This window comes from Mesoplodon mirus (assembly GCF_964341445.2).
Source record: "Mesoplodon mirus genome assembly, chromosome: 18".
NCBI classification, from domain to species: domain Eukaryota; kingdom Metazoa; phylum Chordata; class Mammalia; order Artiodactyla; family Ziphiidae; genus Mesoplodon; species Mesoplodon mirus.
The window spans coordinates 52,727,369-52,742,345 of record NC_138994.1 but is presented as its reverse complement, the minus strand read 5'-3'; the positions used below and the strand labels follow the sequence as shown (position 1 = coordinate 52,742,345).

Genomic DNA, 14,977 nt, shown 5'->3' with positions numbered 1-14,977 from the left:
GAGCGCTCCCAGTGCGCAGGCGCCACCTGTCAGCAACCGCCTCTCCCCTCGGCGCGCGCCGCCGCCTGGCCGTAACCCTTGAGTTGCCGGAAGCCGGCCGGGTGCGTGCGCCAAGGGCCGCCGCCCCCTCCCGGGTTTCCTCCTTGCCTCTGGAATCACGCAGTTTGGCTGCGCCGGGGGCTGTGGAGTGGGTTGGGGGGCGGGGTCTCGGAGCTGAGCGTCGCTGGAGCCCCCACTCCTGAAGGACGACCATTTTCTGAGGTGGGGCGCACAGCTTAACCCACCTTCGTGAGAAGAAACTGAGGTAAAAATCCTGAGGCAAACGTGTTTCCGGATGGGAAAGGGCGCCGCGGGGTTTCAAACGCTTTCTCTGAGTGTGGGTGGGGCTTACTGGGCTAGAGACCCTCCCTTTGACCCGGCTGTCGGGGAGGCTTTTTCTGAGCTTTCCCACCCTTCCGTCTCCGACTCTATGTTTTAGGATGAGACTTTTTGAAAGTAAGAAAGATTTGTAATTTTATACCCCGGGAGTCTTTATGGTACCCTCGTGCTTCCTCTATTATCCTGGCCCCTGTCTTAGGACTCATTCATTATTCGTGAGGTGCAGAGCGGCCAAGCGAGCCTGGGAGGCCGAGAAAGCTGGGCTCACGGAGTTGGAAGGGTCCAACCTGCTATTTACCTCCCATTTGCTTCCTGCTGGCAAGAAGTTCTCTTGGCTAAACAGGATTTGCTCCTAGGGGTTTCCTCTCCTTCGTCTTTAGATTTCATTATTTCATAGACACATGCGGAATGCCGATTAAATATTTTAAAGAAGTCGTTTTCTAAAAGATAAATCATCAGCTGAGCATAAGCCAAGAATGTAATGAAAAATCAAGATTGAAGGTGGGGGGGAATCGCACTATGCAAATGCCATTGATTGATTACACAGGGCAAGAGAGTTGACAAAGCTGTTTCTCAATTTGAGTGGATGTGCTGGTAAATACTACCATACATATCAAAGCTGTAAAACACACACATTCAGGAGTTTGCAGTTATTAACGCACCGCCTTATCGCTGACTCTCTTGGATCTTATTGCTTCTTTTAAACTGACGGAGCTGTCGTGAGCTCTTTCTGGCCGCTTTATGGTTAAGTGCCACTAGAGCCCTCTGTGCTGAGCCTTTGTTGTCTCCTTGGGGCCCTGTGGTTGAAATAATTAGCAGGGAGGTTCCATCAAGAATCAGACACTGAGGGTCCCTGTACTGTACAGTCCTATGTAGAATGTACTGCAGAGAAGCTAGCTGGTAGGCTTTTGCCCCCTGGTGGTGGTCAAGAGTGCCTGCGAGACAAAATTAAACAAAGATGTATGGTTCACAGATTAAACAATCTGACTGTGTTTTTCCCAGAGCTACTTAGTAAACAGGAAAAGAGAAGACAAAGTTCAGAAGAAAGAACTTTGAACCAAAGCTTAGGAGACCAAACAGGAGGCTGTATGCGTAGGCAAGAATTATACATAGCTGAAAGCTGAATGAAGGCAAATAAATGAAACGTGATTTATAAACCAAAGTATCATTCTAGAGAAAAGTATTATTCAAATCAATAGGTCTTAGTAAGGTACTTATATGTTAATTTTCTTACTGACTCAGGGACAGCAACGCTGATTATCTACTTTTATGTAGCAACATAATCTTAAATTCTTTTGGAAGATGATAATCTTACAGTGTAGGATAATTGTACAGTGGGCAAGAGCACTACCCTAAGAATCAGAGACCTGGCTTCTAGTTCTAGCTCTGTAAAACCTTGAGCAAATGGCTTAAACTTTTCGAGCTTTAGTTTCTTCATTTCTGCAACGGAGCTCTAACTCACAGGATTCCTGTGATCAAATGAGAAAAAAATGTAAAGTGCAATATAAACTGTAAAGCCCCATATGTAATTAAGATAACTTTATTATTCTCATAAGTTTGTTCCAAGTTCAGTGAGCTTTTGCTGAGTGTATCCTGTGTGTAGAAAATAGCATCAAGCAGAAAGGTAATAAAAAAGAATGAAAAATACATGATTCCATGCCTTTTCTTAACAGTAGGAGAAGTAGATTAGTGGTCAAGACATGTCTCATTCGTATGTAGGTATAGAACATCATTATTCGTCACATCTGAGGTGATAAAATCCTGGTCAAAATTGGGATTGTAAGGTACCCAAATTCACATAAGGCTTGTAACAGAAAGTTAATTTATTTACAGGAGAAATACCTCTTCCTGGCATATGCCTTTTAAGGAAAGTAAGATTTGGAAATTGTTGGTGCATGTTCATTGATTTATTCACCATTAATTGAGAAAATACCAAGGGTGTATTATACACTAGTCACTGTTTTAAAAACAAAAGTCTATCTACCCCTCATAGCTTGTTAGCAGGAAAAAGCTCATCAAACAATTACAGTAAGGTTTAGTGGTACTGTTGCTTCAGTCGCCTCTGCTAGGCCCCAGAAGTACACACACACACACACACACACATATGAGAAGTCTAGATATGTACAAAGTGCTTTAGAAACACAGAGACGGTCTGGGCAAATAAATGTACGCTTTATGATATTGGATTTCAGGCTTTGCCTACAGATCCCAGTATAGCCACGTTGTGAACTGATCTGGATCACATGTGAGCATTTGCAATCTATGCTCTCTGTGCCATTTACACCCATTCTTTCCTGGGCTCCACCCTGCTTCCTACTTGGTCTTCTGGTGATCTGAGGGAAGAGGTGTCATAATATGCTAGCTGAATTCGAGAAGAGGCCAAGAGCAGGATTCCCAAAAGAGGGAGCCAAAGAGAAAAGTTCTCCTAGCTCTATTTAGAGCACCTTTCTTCTTCCCACCTGTGATAATGGAGGCTTCCTTGTGCCATTGGAGTTCATTTAACCCTTAACTGGTGTTATCACTTCTTCAAGGTGAAATTATAAGGGAGCTTTTGAAATTTCTGAGATCAGCTGGTTCTTAAGCTTTGAGAACCTGATGAAAACGGTTAGCCATCTCTCCAGAAAGATATATTTACATATTTCACACACACACTGAAATCCATTAAGGAGTCCCAGGTTAAGAATCCTGGTTTAAAGGTTAAAGCAGTGCTTCTCAACCTTTTTTCATATCATGACATCCATAGAAATGATATTGTTCAGCACACTGGGATAAATTAGAGGGGATTTGGAGGCAACAATATGGGGCTTGGTGAAAAAAGTTATTTTCTTTTTATAATTATAATGAGAAAAATAAACATATTTAAGGGTGATATTAAATATTGAATTTATATAAGCTTCCAAATAAAGTCTCAAAAATTTAATGAAAAACCCGAGATTGCCTTTATAAACATGACATTTTCTATGTAGGGTTTTATGACTGAAATGACTGCATGTAATTTCTGAACAAGACAGTTTAACAGTGATCAATTAGTAGTCATTATTGATGCGAATTTAGTTCATACAAGTAGGTGATAAATTTAAAATAATTTTCACAACTATTCAAAATTTGCAAGTATAAATTATGTGTGACTCCAGTCGCTCTTACTTTTTTCCCACTAGAAAATGTAATGTGGTAATATGTTATGATAGCATGACTGGATTTAGAATCTACTTAAACTTTTTCGTATTAAGTATATATTTTACAAAATAATAACAAAACTCCAGTTTGCAGGGTAGGACTGTGTTACGAGAGCAATAATTCTGCAGCTAACTTGGATGTAACTAAAAGGGCACATCAGCCATAAACAAAGGGAAGAATTCAATATATATGAAGAGAGATTAAGAGCTGAGTCCATGAGGAGTATCTGGCAGACTTCCCTGCCTTTCCTGGCCACACCTTAGGCTCTGAGTCCTGCTCCTTGAGTACCTGGAGCATGCACTCCTCCAGCAGCTCCAAGGTTCAATGTTTATGATGAGCAGCAATACACACTGCAACTGGCCTCTGAAAGTGATGTCTTGGAGATGGAACATTCCTTGGCTTTGCTTCTTTATTAGAGGATATTTGCTTTAATAAAGCAAATCCTCCATTGTGCTTGCCTCCTGTGGGACCATGGGGCACACTAGGACAGATCATCAGACTCTGATTCTTTGGGTTACTCCTTGAGAATCCTTAAGTCAAACTGCTTCTGGCCAGGGGTGAATTATGTAGAGGCACCAACCACCATAGTCCTTTCAGGCCACTCCTAGCGCTGAATAGATAACTATCTTGCAGTACGTCTGTAACTCATTGATCACAGACCAAATGAAGTATGTCACTTAAAAGACTGTATAGCTAAGCTTGTTAAAATGTGTGGGGGGGAAATCATTCGTTATAATCCAACCCCTTACATTTGAAATGACTAGTTACGAATAATAAAACAAGTAGAAATATATAGAGATAGAATATAAAATAGCTAAGAGTGAGTGGAGTATGATTGAGTCATGTATTGCCTCTACCTGGTTGTAATTTTTCTTAAATTTTAATAATCTTATACTAACTTTATTGATAGTCAGTGTCCAGATAGGAGATAAAATTCACACCAGTTATTTGAACAGATAATTTAACAAGAATTGTTAACTAGGTATGAAGTTAAGTAGGTGAATGAAAAACTGAAAAGAGAAATCTAAGGTGTGACAGAGGTAGCAACTGTTTTTATTACCTTTAGGGCTGAAAAACAACCTAAACAAAGGAATTAAAGGGAAAAAATTACAAACTTGGAGGAGTGACCCCACAGAGCTGAAACTCAGGTCTCTGAGAAGAAGACACTGCCTAGCTGCCGTTGGTGTCTCTGAGCTTAGATGGGGTGCTCCATGGGACCCAGCAGTCTGGGGCCCAGACCTCTGCAGCAGGAACACTGGCTGGCTGATGTCAATGAAAACTACAAAACTGTAGAAAAACTGCAAACTGGATTCAGCTGCTGCTACCAGGTTAAAGAAGCATAGCTGGAGTGAAGCACACTGGAACCAAAACACCACAGGAAGCAGTCATGAGGTAGACAGGAAGGAACAAGTCTCTTGTCCTTCCTCAGCCTTGTGGTCTCCATCTGATGCCCCCAATTAGCAGAGCTTAACAGAGCCAGCTGGCAAGGCAAAATAATGTGGTTTTCGTACTCCAGCTCCAGCATGAAAGAAGAGTACAAAAGGGTGAATTTGGAGCTGAGAAAATAATTTAGTAACTGGCACTTGGCTGATGTAGAAATTGATACCAGAAGTGGAATTTATCTTCCATCCGCTGGTTTTGCATATATTTCATGAAGACAGTTGAAGACCTCGCTCCTTTTGCTCCCCGATCCAATCAGCATAATGTCATCAATGTACTGGACCAACTTAATGCTGATTGGAAGGTGAAGATGCTCAGTATCTCTGTGGACTATATTATGGCAGAGAGCAGGAAAATTGATGTAGCCATGGGGCAAGACTGTGAAGTTATATTGTTGGCCCTGCCAAGTAAAAGCAAATTGCTTCTGGTGTTTCTTGCCAATTTGTATGGAGAAATAAGCATTTGCTGGATCACTACCTGCATACCAATTGGCACGGGCTGTGTTGATTTGCTCCAGTAAAGTTACTACATATGGAAGAGCAGCTGCAGTTGGAGGCATCACCTGATTAAATTTATAATCAACCACACTCATTCTCCAAGATCCATCTGCCTTCTTCACAGGCCTAACAGGTGAATTAAATTGGCGAGAGATAGATTTCATCACTCCTGCTTCTTTTTTTTCGATATGCGGGCCTCTCACTGTTGTGGCCTCTCCTGTTGCAGAGCACAGGCTCCAGACGCGCAGGCTCCAGACGCACAGGCTCAGCGGCCATGGCTCACGGGCCCAGCCGCTCCGCAGCTGCCCCGGACTGGGGCATGAACCCATGTCCCCTGCATCGGCAGGCAGACTCTCAACCACGCGCCACCAGGGAAGCCCTACTCCTGCTTCTTTTAAACCTTTATTGGTGTCACTAATCTCTGTAATCCCCCATTCTGCCATCCCAAGGAAGCAATAATTTTTGTTTACTCTTCTGGTGTATGGGGGAGGTGGAAAGGGAGTTCCCAAGGGCTTCAACTTGGCTTTTCATTGTCCTTATTCCAGGATCAAAGAACCAATATGGAAATTCTGCCAGTTACCAGGTATCTATTCTAATTATACATCCAGGAGCTGGTGAAATCACCGCTGAGTGTTCTATGGGCCTACTCTGCCCACTGTGATTCAAACTTGAGTTAAGGGGACTTCCCTGGCGGCACAGTAGTTAAGAATCTGCCTGCCAATGCAGGGGACATGGGTTCGATCCCTGGTCCAGGAAGATCCCTCATGCCGGGGAGAATCTAAGCCTGTGCGCCACAACTACTGAAGCCGGCACACCTGGAGTCCGTGCTCCACAACGAGAAGCCTGTGCACCACAAGGAAGAGTAGCCCCCGCTCACAACTAGAGAAAACCCGTGCGCAGCAATGAAGACCCAATGCAGCCAAAAATAAATAAATAAATTTAAAAAAGCAAAACACAAACCAGTTAAGACTGCATCTCTCACCTGTCCAATACAGGCCCCACTTCAACTGGTGGAATGTATTTGGGTCCCCAGAAATTAACACCAATTAATGCCAATGTTTAGAAGTCCCTGAAATACCTGAATATTAATCTTTTTCCTCATTACATAGTCATTTTAGGAAATGGCCTAAGGTCTCTGTGGAGAAGACTTGGAGGAAGATTTTCAGTATATGCTATGGCAGTGCTGCAGAATCCTTCCTTAAGGGGATCCAACCTGCCCTTTCAATTAAGAGGCTCAGCTATGGAAACTGGGTGAGAGAGGTCAGAACTCTCCACTATGGTGACTAAAGTCATATTTTTGACTATCATATATAGATTTTTAAATATTATGTGTAGATGATCAATACTTTATTAGGCTGCCCATCTATTTTAATCCTGGCACCACCATAATCATTTAGCTGAATGTCAAAAATAATCTGATTACCACTGTATCTCTACTTCTCTTTATGGTAAATGTGCCCGCCTTGTCTTTGGTGGTAAACACTGACATCTGGCTTCTGCTGCCTGAAATGGGTCATCCCATCATGAATTTCCTACAGAAGAAAGCCAACATAGAGCTTTTCAAGGATATAAGTACTCCCACTCACTAATGTATCTTTCAGTGCTTTAGTAAAGGGACACCCCCCAAGTTCTCTTGGAGAATATACTTGTGGGGAGTGGATATGCAAGTCAAAATGTGATAAATCTACTCCAACATTCCCATATCCCTAAGACTTTGGATTCCTTTTACATTATCCAGGAAAGTTCCAGTATCTCCACTTAATTAAACATAGGCCACTATGGAGTCCAAGTTTCAGTGAACTTACCAAGTACATAGTGAGTGTCACTTCCAGCTGTAGGTGCTAATACATTAAATCCTTAATTTCTGATACGGGTACCCATATCAATAAATTCCAGCCAACCCAGTATTATATTTTGTGCTCCTTCCTTTAACTCCCTTATAATATACTCATGTCTGTTCCCTGGGCTTCTGCCACTAAACAAGAAAATAATGAAAATATTTTGCCATAAAATCTATTTCCACTTGGTTAGACTTTGTATTTGCCCTGCTGGAGCGTTTTAAGATCTGATTTTAGCTTTTTTCGCAGTGGGTTTGCCACCAGGACACAGGTGTCATGAAAACTACCACTAAATCTAAGCCACAATGGGAAAGGAGAAGCCTCACATCAACATCACTGTGGACATGTAGATCTGGGCAAGTCTACCACTACTGGCCATCTGATCTATAAATGTGGTGGGATCAACAAAAGAACCATCGAAAAGTTCAAGAAGGAGGCTGCTGAGATGGGAAAGGGCTCCTTCAAGTATGCCTGGATCTTGGACAAACTGAAAGCTGAATGTGAGTATGCTATCACCATTGATATCTCCCTGTGGAAATTCGAGACCAGCAAGTACTATGTGACCATAATTGATGCCCCAGGACACAGAGACTTTATCAAAAACATGATTACAGGTGCATCTCAGGCTGATTGTGCTGTTCTGATTGATGCTGCTGGCACTGATGAATTTGAAGCCAGTAAGTATCTCCAAGAATGGGCAGACTCATGAGTATGCTCTTCTGGCTTATACTCTGAGTGTGAAAGAACTAATTGCTGGCATTAACAAAATGGATTCCACTGAGCCACTCTACAGCCAGAAGAGCTGAGACGAAATTGTTTAGGAAGTCAGCATCTACATTCAGAAAGTTGGCTACCACCCCGACACAGTAACATTTGTGCCAGTTCCTGGGTGGAATGGTGGCACCATGCTGGAGCCAAGTGCTAACCTGCTTTGGTTCAAGGGATAGAAAGTCACCCATAAAAATGACAATGCCAGTGGAACCATGCTGCTTGAAGCTCTGGATTGCATCCTGCCACCAGCATGTCCGACTGACAAGCCTTTGCATGTGCCACTCCAGTATGTCTACAAAATTGGTGGTATTGGTATTGTCCCTGTGGGTCGAGTGGAGACTGGTGTTCTCAAACCGGGCATGGTGGTCACCTTTGCTCCAGTCAATGTTAAAACTGAAGTGAAATCTATTGAAATGCACCACGAAGCTTTGAGTGAAGCCCTTCCTGGGGTCAATATGGGCTTCAGTGTCAAGAACGTGTCTGTCAAAGATGTTTGTTGTGGCAGTGTGGCTGGTGACAGCAAAAATGACCCACCGATGGAGGCAGTGGGCTTCACAGCTCAGGTGATTATCTTGAACCAACCAGGCCAAATCAGTGCTGAATATGCACCTGTGCTGGATTGTCACACAGCTCACATTGCTTGCAAGTTTGCTGAGCTGAAGAAGATTGATCATCGTTCTGGGAAAAAGCTGGAAGGTGGCCCCAAATTCTTGAAATCTGCTGATGCTGCCATCATTGATATAGTTCCTGGCAAGCCCACGTGTGTTGAGAGCTTCTCTGACTATCCTCCTCTGAGTCATTTTGCTATTCATGACATGAGACAGACGATTGCTGTGGGTGTCATCAAAGTAGTGGACAAAAAAAAAAAAAAAAAGTGGGCAAAGGCAGCTGCAGCTGGCAAGGTTATCAAGTCTGCCCAGAAAGCTCAGAAGGCTACATGAATGTTATCCCCAATACCTGCCACCCCAGTCTTAATCAGTGGTGGAAGAACGGTCTTAGGACTGTTCACTTCAATTGGCCATTTAATAGTAAAAGACTGCATCACAAAACCTTCAGAAGGAAAGGAGAATATTTTGTCAACCATTTGTTTTATGTGTGGCAGTTTTTCCTTTATTTTATTTTATTTTTCATTTTTTAATTTTTATTGGAATATAGTTCATTTACAATGTTGTGTTAGTTTCAGGTGTACAGCACAGTGAATCAGTTATACATATACCTATATCCACTCTTTTTTTTTAGATTCTTTTCCCATGTAGGTCATTACAGAGTATTGAGTAGAGTTCTCTGTGCTATACAGCAGGTTCTTATTAGTTATCAGTTTTATATATCGTAGTGTGTATATGTCAATCCCAATCTCCCAATTTATCCCTCCCCACCCTCATTCCCTGGTAACCATAAGTTTGTTTTCTACATCTGTGACTCTACTTCTGTTTTGTAAACAAGTTCATTTGTACCCTTTTTTTAGATTCCACATATAAGTGATATTATATGATATTTGTCTTTCTGTTTCTGACTTACTTCACTCAGTATGACAATCTCTAGGTCCATCCATGTTGCTGCAAATGGCATTACTTTGTTCTTTTTTATAGCTGAGTAATATTCCATTGTATATATGTACCACATCTTCTGTATCCATTCCTCTGTTGATGGACATTTAGTTGCTTCCATGTCCTGGCTATCATAAATAGTGCTGCAATGAACACTGGGGTGCATGTATCTTTTTGAATTATTATTTTCTCCAGGTATATGCCCAGGAGTGGGATTGCTGGGTTATGTGATATGTGTGGCAGTTTTAAGTTAGCTTTTAAAATCAGTACTTTTTTTTTTTTTTTTTTTTTTTTTTTTGCGGTATGCGGGCCTCTCACTGTTGTGGCCTCTCCCGTCTCGGAGCACAGGCTCCGGACACACAGGCTCAGCGGCCATGGCTCATGGGCCCAGCCGCTCCGTGGCATGTGGGATCTTCCCGGACCGGGGCACAAACCTGTGTCCCCTGCATCAGCAGGTGGACTCTCAACCACTGAGCCATCAGGAAAGCCCTAAAATCAGTACTTTTTTTTTTTTTTTTTTTTGCTGTACGCGGGCCTCTCACTGTTGTGGCCCCTCCCGTTGCGGAGCACAGGCTCCGGACGCACAGGCTCAGCGGCCATGGCTCACGGGCCCAGCCGCTCCGCGGCATATGGGATCCTCCCAGACCGGGGCACGAACCCGTATCCCCTGCATCGGCAGGCGGACTCTCAACCACTGCGCCACCAGGGAGGCCCCAGTACTTTTTTATGGAAACAACTTGACCAAAAATCTGTCACAGGATTTTGAGACCCATTGAAACAAAGTTTAATGAGAAAATAAAAAGACCTGATTTGAGTTATGCATCTACTATAAGTAAGAGGTGGTTGTGGTGAGTCTTGAGGAAAATGGGCATCCTCTTGCAAGGCAGTTGCCCCAGATGAGATTATTACAAAATTTTCAATTAAGAGGATAGTCTTCACAAATACAAGAGGACAAACTGCTTTCACTGTCAAAAAAGGCTCAAAGTGACTCAGAAGTTTGAGATTATCAGTCTCCTAGTCCAACTAAATGTCCCCATTCCAAATTTCAGGGTACTCTTTCCCAATCAGTCCCTCAATTTTGACATGAATAACTTGGCTGGAATTTGAATTCAATTAATATTGTAATTCTGCAACCCATAATTCTTGATTTATTGACTCTTTTATCATTAAACAATGACTTCCTTTGTCTCTTACAGTTTTTGGCTTAAAGTCTATTTTGTCTGATGTAAGTATAGCTATCTCTGCTCTCTTTCGGTTTTCACTTGCCTGGAATATCTTTTTCCATCCCTTCACTTTGAGCCTATGTGTATCCTTAAAGCTGATGTGAGTCTCTTATAAGCAGCATATAGTTGGGTCTTGGTTTTTTTATCCATCCAGCCACTCTATGCATTTAGATGGAGAACTTAATCCATTTTATTGATAGGTGAGAACTTTTATTAATCAACATCTAATTAAATGTCATCTTATTGTTTTCTGGCTGTTTTGTAATTCCTTTGTTTCTTTCTTCCTGTCTTACTGTCTTCCTTTGTGAATTGATGATTTTCTGCAGTGGTATGTTTTGATTCCATTCTCTTTATCTTTTGTGCGTCTACTATAGGTTATTGCTTTGTGGTTACCATGAGGCTTACGTAAAACACCTTATAGATACAATGGTTTATTTTAAACTGATGACAACTTAATTTCAATCACATACAAAAACTCTACCTTTTTATATCCTCCCCCCATCTTATATTTTTGATGCCACAGTTTACATCTTTTTATATTGGATATCCAATAGCAAATTATTGTTTGCAAAGCTATAGTTATTTTTAATACTTGTGTTCTTAACCTTTATTCTAGAGGTAAGTGATTAACACACCACCATATTACAGTATTGGAATATTCCGAATTTGACTGTATAGTTACACTTACCAGTGTGTTTTCATGTTACTAATTAGTGTCCTTTCATTTCAGCTTGAAGAACACCTTTTAGCATTTCTTGTAAGACAGTTCTGGTGGGGGTGAGCTCCCCTCAGCTTTTATTTGTGTGGGAAAGATTTTATCTCTCTTTCATTTCTTTTTACTTATTTATTTAAATTTTAAAAATATTTTTTTGATGTGGACCACTTTTTTTAAAGTCTTTATTGAATTTGTTACAATATTCCTTCTGTTTTATGTTTTGGTTTTTTGGCCACAAGACATGTAGGATCTTAGCTCCCCGACCAGGGGTCGAACCTGCACCCCCCTGCATTGGAAGGCAAAGTCCTAACCACTGGACCACCAGGGAAGTCCCTCTCTCTTTCATTTCTGAGGATCACTTCGCCAGATAGAATATTCTTGGGTGACAGGTTTTTGGGGTTTTTTTCCTTTCAGCACTTTGAATAGGTCATCCTACTCTCTCCTGGCCTGTAAGGTTTCTGCTGAGAAATCCTCTGATAGTCTTACGGGGTTCCTTTGTAAGTGGCAAACTTCTTTTCTATTGCTTCTTTCAAGATTTTCTCTTTGTCTTTGATTTTGACAGTTTTATTACAATGTGTCTTGGAGAAGATCTCTTTGAGTTGAATTTGTTTGCAGACCTATGAGCTTCATGAGCTTGGATGTCCAAATCTCTCTTCAGATATGTGAAGTTCTCAGACATTATTTTGGGGGGGGTGCTGTTAAGGATTCTGCATCTTAATTTGTGGGGGCATGGTGGAGGTTGCACATACACACATTTAGTATATAATAAGAAGAAAGTTAATGGACCAGGAAGGAGACTTGAAGATGGAAGTATGAGCTGTTCTAATCCCTTGGAGAAGTTGAGACAGCAGCAGTTGATTGGAGAGGTCAAACTTACACCACTGTAGTTTCATGGCAGGCTGGTGGTATAGGTCAGACATAATTTTTCAAAAAGCTTTCTGCCCCTTTCTCCCCTTCGTCAGACTCTCATATTGTACAGATTGTTTCTCTTAATGGTGTCCCAGAAGTCCCACAGGCTTTCTTCATTCCCCTTCATTTTTTTCTTTTTGTCTTCACCAGCTGAATCTTTTCAAATGATCTGTGTTTGAGTTTACCGATTCTTTCTTCTGCTTGCTTTAGTCTTGTATTGAATCTCTCTACTGAATTATTCATTTCAGTCATTGTATTCTTCAGCTCCAAAATTTCTGTTTGGTTCTCTTTTTTTGTTTTCTCTTTGTGGAACTTATCATTTCATTCTTGTATCATTTCCCTTATTTCATTAAATTGTTTACCTGTGTTCTCTTGTAGCTCTCTGAGCATCTTTAGAACAATTATTTTGAATTCTTTAGCAAGCAATATGTGAGTCTCCACTTCCCATTACTGGAAGTTTACTGTGTTCCTTTGGTAGTGTCATGTTCCTCCTATGTTTTGTGATCCCTGTAGTTTTTGTAGGTATCTGTGCATTTGAAGAAGCAGTTACCTCTTTCAGACTTTATGGACAGACTTTGGTATGGAAAGACTTTCATCTGCGGGCAGGCATGTGCTGGAACATGCTGTGACCCTAGATCCAGTGGTGCAGGGTGCAAAGTGTGAGGGCATGTAACATCTCCGAATGATGGGGAGGGACGTGATGTCTTGTTGGCTCAGCAGCTGGGGTCCATGACGTCAACAACTGCATACTCTTTGGTGAGAGCTGTAGGCAGTCCACAGTGGCTTCAAGGGCTGTTGGAGTCTTTAGCAGTACTTCCAGTCCAGTGTCTAGGGATCAGGCCAGGCAGTGGTGGTGTCCGGAGCCAGTGATATGCACACGCTTGGCTGCAGGGCTAGTTGTGGGGACTGGCTGCAGGGGCACAGTGGCAGGGGCTGGGGCCAACTGGGGGTGCACAAGCAGCTGCAGTGGCCCTGGCTGTCAGTGTGTCCTTGAGTGACAATGGGGCTAGCTGAAGGCACATGCTGGGCAGTGGTGGCCAGTGATGGGAGCTGAGGCTGGTGTCTTGCAGGTACACAACTGTAGGGTTAACTGCAGGTAAGCAGAGCCATGCAAGCCAGTGACAGGTGTCCACATTGAATCCAGGCCCTCCAGCAGCTATGGGTGCCTTGGCTGTTGGTGTACACTTGTGGGGCCATAGGGGCTTGCTGTGGGCATGTGCACGGCTGTAGCGGCTGGTAGTGGGAGTCAGGCCAGCAATGTGCAGGTGCACAGCTGCAGGAGTCTCCTGCCATTCTCAGCAGTTATCAGTATCTTTCACTGGCTCTTCTTTCTTAGCCCTACTTGTAAGTGTTCATCAACAAGGGTTTATTTTCAGCCTTTTTTTCCCTTCTCTTAGCTATTATTGGGTGAGCCCCACTAGCATCCTCCTACAAATGTATCTTTCTATCAATACCCAGGGGTTCAAGACTCACAAGAAATCCAGTTAAATGACATTTCTTATCCTCTATGAGTCTCAGAAATCAGAACGATATATGATTTCTCTCATACTGGGAAACTCCTTCCTCAAGGATAATTGGCTACTGTTTCACATATGACTGACGGTCTTACTAATCAAGATGCTATTGGGACTTCCCTGGTGGTCCAGTGGCTAAGACTCCACGCTCCCAATGCAGGGGGCCTGGGTTCGATCCCTGGTCAGGGAACTAGTTCCCACATGCCACAACTAAGAGTTGGAATGCCGCAACTAAATATCCCGCATGCCGCAACTAAGACCCGATGCAGCCAAATAAATAAATTTTTTTTTTTTTTTTTTTTTGCAGTACGCGGGCTTCTCATTGTTGTGGCCTCTCCCGTTGCGGAGCACAGGCTCCGGACGCGCAGGCTCAGCGGCCATGGCTCACGGGCCCAGCCGCTCCGCGGCATGTGGGATCTTCCCGGTCCAGGGCACGAACCCGTGTGCCCTGCATCGGCAGGCAGATTCTCAACCACTGCGCCACCAGGGAAGCCCCAAATAAATAAATATTTTTTAAAATGCTATCAAGCAGGTGTCTTAAATGTAATACTTCCAAACTCAAACTCATATCATTCCTCAAACCTGTTTTTCTCTCCTTTCCTTATTTCACTTAATGGCATCATCATCCATTCAGCCTTCTAAATATTAAAAAACGCTCAGTGAGCCTTAACTACCCCTCTTTCACTCCTTAGATCTAATTATGCCCCCAGTCCTGATCATTCTATCTGTTGTAAATAGTTTGGGTTCCCTCAGAACAGACCCTGGTCCAAGGAGTTGAGTGCAAGTTTATTTGGGTGGAAACAATGGTAAGGGAGTAGGGAAGTAGACTACAGTCAGGGGCATTCATCTCAGGTGCAACATTTAAGGTACAAAATTTACCTTCATTCTATCCTTCCCCACTCTTTCACACTTCCAGTCTTTGCCAGCAGAGTCAGCTTTTTAAAAACACCGATTTCATCACATCTTGT

General features: G+C 42.6%; 1 protein-coding gene and 1 pseudogene across 10 annotated transcripts in view; both read left to right on the top strand.

Moving 5' to 3' along the window:
- Window positions 1-14,977, top strand: part of EFCAB5 (EF-hand calcium binding domain 5) — a 123,059-nt gene that overhangs the window by 1,930 nt on the left and 106,152 nt on the right. For 7 of the 9 annotated variants that reach the window (XM_082604545.1, XM_082604547.1, XM_082604542.1 and 4 more), the window contains exon 1: window positions 222-304. The exons of the other annotated variants lie outside the window; for them this stretch is intronic. The gene's annotated coding sequence lies outside the window, so the exon portion shown is untranslated. Of the gene's footprint in view, window positions 1-221; window positions 305-14,977 lie in introns of those variants that run through there. 9 annotated transcript variants of the gene reach the window in all.
- On the top strand, window positions 253-9,121 carry LOC309793787 (elongation factor 1-alpha 1-like; annotated as a pseudogene). Its single transcript, XR_014296226.1, has 2 exons — window positions 253-304; window positions 7,595-9,121. The product of XR_014296226.1 is annotated as an elongation factor 1-alpha 1-like (transcript).